Source organism: Dipodomys spectabilis, unplaced genomic scaffold (genome assembly GCF_019054845.1).
Source record: "Dipodomys spectabilis isolate Male_0828 unplaced genomic scaffold, ASM1905484v1 ptg000362l, whole genome shotgun sequence".
Classification (NCBI taxonomy): domain Eukaryota; kingdom Metazoa; phylum Chordata; class Mammalia; order Rodentia; family Heteromyidae; genus Dipodomys; species Dipodomys spectabilis.
Window position 1 is genome coordinate 4,240,769 of NW_024871039.1, and position 5,662 is coordinate 4,246,430.

Genomic DNA, 5,662 nt, shown 5'->3' on the forward strand with positions numbered 1-5,662 from the left:
TACTGCCCAGCTTACCTCAATTTCACACCCTCAAAAGTAACCACTGAGGGATCATATCCCATGTACCTTGACAGCAGTGCCTTGTCCTGCTGGGTCTGATACCTCAGGCTTTGGAAAAGGAGGATAAGGATAGTGCAGATTTTCCATGGACCGAGCTTCCAGTTGTGCTTCTGCCACTCTGCTGGTCCTCAGAGCTGACCTATGGGCAAAGGATGTCTATATTCCTGTCCAGTGACCTGGGCCAATTCAACCTGACCACACACAATGGGACCACAGATCTCTACACAGATCAAATGCTTGATTGTATGTAGGTGCAACCTGGAAAAGGCTCATCTGTATGTCTGCTTCCCAAGGGTGGAGGCATCACTCAGAGACTACGAGCACATCTGGTTCAGTGGCCCAATACAAGGGCCTAGCCCCAGACTCCAGTGAGCCCTCAGACGTCCTTTCCCTGTACCTTCCCTCTTCACTTATGCCATGTGCACAGGCCAGAATGCCACCACTCCCTCACGTCCCAACCCTCATGCTCCTGCATCCACAACCCCATACAGCCAAGCCCAATCCTACCTCTGCTACCTCAAACTCAGTTCCCTCACGATTCTCCAAAACCCTTTCAGTCCTAGCCTTGAACACTAATCTCTCTGCCTTTGGTCTCACCCACTGAGCTCACTTAAACCTCAACCTACTCAAGGCTCCTTGTAAACTGTTTACAGCCTACTGTTCCTCATTCTGCAGTGCAGCTTTCACCACTCGCTACCAGCTATCTTGCTTGTACGCTGCTTACACAATCTTTCCCCCAAACTCCCTCCCCACTAATGACAAAATGCTATTTCCTAGTGGAAAGAATGCCCTTCAGCCCTTGGTAGGGGTAGGTGAAGTTGCCCACCCCCACTCAAGAGTCTGACCCTGGAGAGCATCTTCATGGCAAACTCACCTGGCGTTTACTACACCATATCATCCCATGACATAAGTATTCTGCCTGCAGGGCAGATCTTGATGGCATTGGACTAGAATAATTGCATGTCTGAGGTCCAGAATGCCTGACAGCCTACACCTTGGGCTACCTTTTGCCACTAGTGACAAGCAAGTTTGTCAGGACTTACTGTGTCATTTCTCTGCTTCTAGACTCCGAGCTCCTCCAGGACCAGAGACATTTAAGCTTATAAGACAAAAATGCAAAGCCCAGAGGTAGGGACAAACCAAATCTCCTCCTTGGGCTGCCAGAAGGAAAGGACCTTCCTCACCTGCACCATGGCCTCCACACCCACTAAGCCAAAAGAGCCAGAGCTGGGTAGCAGCTACCAGGCCATCAGACAGGGCCAAGTCATCCCTCCAGATAAGTCAGGGCTCTGTTTAGAGAAGGTCTCTGATCTGTCAGCTCACAACCTAACCACCTCAAGTCCAGTTGTAACCATGGGCAGGATCACAGGTAAGCAGGAGGTCCTCAGGAGGGATTTGGCAGCACTCCCTATGAACTGCCCTTGCCTGTGCCAACACACACCACATCATGAAAGCCCCCCCACAACTCCAGAGTACATTCTTCAGCAATCCTTACCAACTCCCAATGGCTATGCTTTGGCATAGATCAGAATCCACAGATGCACAGTGTGATCCCCTAGTGCTAGCGATCTCCTCAGAGCAGCAGAGGACATGGCTGGGTGTAATCCAGAGATAAGTGCAAATGGGGAAGGAGCCTTGCGACCCTGGCCCCATCTCTGTCCTCAGCTGTGGCTTTGTCAGTCCCTACACATCCACATCTGAACAGCAGATTCCTTGAGGTCCACGGCCTGACTAACAGGTCCAAGAAACTGCCAAAAATACTCTGGTTCTACCTGAGAAGCATGGCTTGTGTTCCTTCTGAGAAGGAACAGACAGGGAAGGGTCCCCTGGCCTAGTGGTGGGGAAGCAGAAGTGATGACTTGGTCCATATCAGTGGACAGACAGATTGGGAAGGTTCAATGGCAGTGCAGGACTGAGGTACTATTGGCGTCTTTCTCATTGTAAAGCACCTTGATCAAGTGGCTAGGTCCTTTCCCTCTGAAAGGAGGTCAGGAAACAGAGCTTGTGTCTATGCTGTCCTCAGAATGCTGGGAATTGAACTCAGACACTTTCACACAGTAGAAAACTGCTTTAACCACTGATCTACCTCCTCAGTCGTTGGCTTTCTTTTGAGACAATCTCACTATGAAGTTAAAGTTTGGCCTCCAGCTGCTCTCTACCTATCTCTTCCACCTAAGTGCTAGAATTACAGATGTGGCCCAGCCCATCTACTCTTGTTTTCCCCTTGAGATCTGCTTAGAGCCAGGTCATCTTCTAAGTAAGAATTCATCAAGGCAACTTGGATGCAGAAGCATTTCCCTGTCCATCCATGGCTGGCTCAGTCATCTAAGTCTCTACATGAAAGTCAGGCACACATCCATGCTGCGCATCTGCTGGATCTGCCTAAGATGCCACTCCTGTGAATAAAGCAAGGCCTGGTCATTCCCAGAGAGGAAGAAGCCCCAGAGAGTACACTGTTGATCCCCTAGTGAGGATGTGGTTAGTAACACAAGCCCTGGACATGTAGACTTTGCACCAAGACCTCAGGTGAGCTTCTTTTGTCCTGAAGTGTGAAGTGGTGGCCTGATTATCTAGCACTTATACCAGTGGGTTGTGAGCCCAGGATGTGGCAGGTAGAAGTGCATGAGGGTACAGCAACAATGTCCCATTAGGGACTGGCCTAGCCACCCACTTCTTGGTCTAGCACACATAGGTTTTTTGACAGTGTGACAAAAAGGAAGAGGGAACAGAGCCAGCATTCCAAGAGAGGTTTTCTAGGTCTCTGAGGCTCAGCTGTGCTCTCTGCTGGGCAGTGGCCCTCAGGATGTTGGCATAGATGCATTAGAGTCTCTGGTGTGCATGGTACATGAAACACTTTCAGCTTTTGCTGGCTGCAGAGCAGGCCAACCTGCAAGCAGGCAGCAGGCAGCAGGCACAGCCTGGCACTCAACCAAAGACCCTGATGTAGGCTACCCAAGGTAGAAGGTGAAAGGTAAGAGTGGGTTTTACAGACACACACTGAGTAAGAGATCCTGAGGGAGGAACCCGTCCAGCTGTTGCTCCAACCAGCCCTGCAGTGGATGGTGCTCAAGTCTGAGGCTCAATTTAAAGTCGCATGAGCAGAGTACAAATCCATACATTCCAGCCGAGTGACCTTCAACCAATGCCAGTCTTCGCACTTTAGAATAGTAATTCCTCTCTATAAAATGGGCTTATTCACCACTGGCACCAAGTCATCATGGTCAGCAAAGGCAGCCTGGAATGTGGCCACCCAATGGTGGTGGTGCCCTATGATGACAGGCCACAGTCTCCTTGCCACCATTGGCCAGCACCTGGAAGCCCACTTGGGTACAGTACCCCAGCTCAGCAACAGCCACTGGCCCAGCACACAAGAATTCTCCTTGGGGGATGGGGATGGCAGCGGCGGCTGGCGATGAGCGGCGGGAGAGCATGAGGAGCAGGCGGACAAGGCTGGGGGGGCCCAGGAGCGCCAGCCGCAGGGCAGAGCATGGGGGCGCGAGCACAGCAGGCGGCGGCGAGGCGGCAGCAGAGAAGATGGTGGACAGCGACAGCGGCAGCGAGCACGGCGGCAGTGGCGGCGGCAGCGGCGGCGGCAGCAGCTGGCAGGGAAGCTTCCAGCCCGCACCCCGTGGTGGAGGCAAGCAGGAGACGCAGGAGCTGGCCTCGAAGCGGCTGGACATCCAGAACAAGCGCTTCTACCTGGACGTGAAGCAGAACACCAACGGCCGCTTCCTGAAGATCGCCGAGGTGGGCGCGGGCGGCTCCAAGAGCCGCGTCACGCTGTCCATTTTGGTGGTGGCCAAGTTCGGCGACTGGCTGCGCGACATCATCGAGCACTATGGGCAGCTGGGCCCCAGCAGTCCCGAGCAGCTGGCAGTGGGCACAGAGGAGGGCGGCGGGCCCGGCACTCCTCAGTTCAACCATTTTGGAAAGCAGTATGGAGGTTCCTCAAAAGACTTCACATAGAACTCCCCTATGACCCAGCAATCCCACTTTTGGGCATTTACCCAAATGTTTATAAACAAGACCACACTAAAGCTACCAGCACAACTATGTTTATTGCAGCATTATTTACCATAGCTAAGATATGGAACCAACCCAGATGCCCCTCAGTAGATGAATGGATCAAGAAAATGTGGTATATATACACAATGGAATTCTATGCCTCCATCAGAAAGAATGACATTTCCCCATTTGTTAGGAAATGGAAAGGCTTGGAAAAAATTATATTAAGTGAAGTAAGCCAGGACCAAAGAAACATAGGTCCCATGGTTTCCCTTATTTGCAATATCTAATACATCTATGAGTCAAGCGGAAAAGGTCAGATAATGTGATGTTAGGAAAACAAACCCTTAAATATGTATTTTAATGTTTTTTTTTCTTTCATGCATGTGTTTCTAACGCATTTATAAGATTATTTCTTTGTTGCTTTGTATGTCCCTCCCCCACAGTGTAACCCCAGCTTTCACTATATTTGATGTCAGTATAAGTTGTGGAGGAGATGGGGACAAACAAGTCGTTTAAGGATTCAGGTGGACCTGTTGCAACCATGAGAAGTACAAAATGTCATGTCAAAAACGAGCTTTACAATGTCGGTGTGGGGGGGGGTGGGGGGGAAGGATTGGGTGGGGGGGAGGGGGGAAGTTGGGAAGGGAGGTGAAGGGTAAACAAAGGAGGAGGCTGCAATGCTTGGTAAGAAATGTATGCATTATCCTGCCCATGTAATTGTAACCCCTCTGTACAGTATGTTCTCAAATAAAATAAAATTAAATTAAAAAAAAAGAGCGAGTTCCTGGTGCGCAAGAACTGCAAATACTACCTGGATCTCAAGGAGAACCAGCGCGGCCGCTTCCTGCGCATCCGCCAGACCCTCAACCGCAGCCTTTGGCGCAGGCCCCGGGCCTGGTGGCCTCCAGAGCGGCCAGACCATCGTGCTGCCTGCGCAAGGTCTCATCGAATTCCGACATGCTCACCTAGCTCATGGACCACTAGGGAGGCGAGGAGGACCAGCTGGCCGGAGGCCCAAGAGGCGGTGCCGGCAGCCCCCGGGCGGGGGGCGGGGGGGGGGGGGGGGGGGGGGGTCTGTGCGGGGAACTCCCGGAGGGCATCTCTATTACTGTGGACTCCAAACGTTTCTTCTTCGATGTGGGCTGCAACAAGTATGGAGTTTTTCTACGTGTGAGTGAGGTGAAGCCGTCCTACCGCAATGCCATCACCGTGCCCTTCAAGGCCTGGAGCAAGTTTGGTGGCGTCTTCTGCCGGTATGCGGATGAGATGAAAGAAATCCAGGAGCAGCAGAGGGATAAGCTTTATGAGCGTCTTGCTGGGGGGGAGGGTGAGGAGTCCTAAGGCATAGAGGTAGATGAGGATTGAAATGGCAGCTTTCCCCCCTGGCCTCCCCCACCCTGTTACCAGCACCCCCCATCCCCCATCCCCCTGGCTAGTTCCCATTCTTGCTCATTCCCCTGTGAGCTAGTGGAGAGGGAGCCCGGGAGGCCACCAAGGGAGAAAAAAAAAACCAACAAAATTAAAAAAAAATAATATAGTTAAGAGAAATAACCATAAGACAACAGTCTTGAACAGTGAGTAAAGCAGTAAAGTT

The 5,662-nt window shown here is 51.6% G+C and overlaps 1 pseudogene; it reads left to right on the top strand.

Annotated features, from left to right (window-relative positions):
• Nucleotides 1–3,594: 3,594 nt before the first annotated feature.
• LOC122095808 lies at nt 3,595–5,433 on the top strand (annotated as a pseudogene).
• The last annotated feature ends 229 nt before the right edge of the window (nt 5,434–5,662 follow it).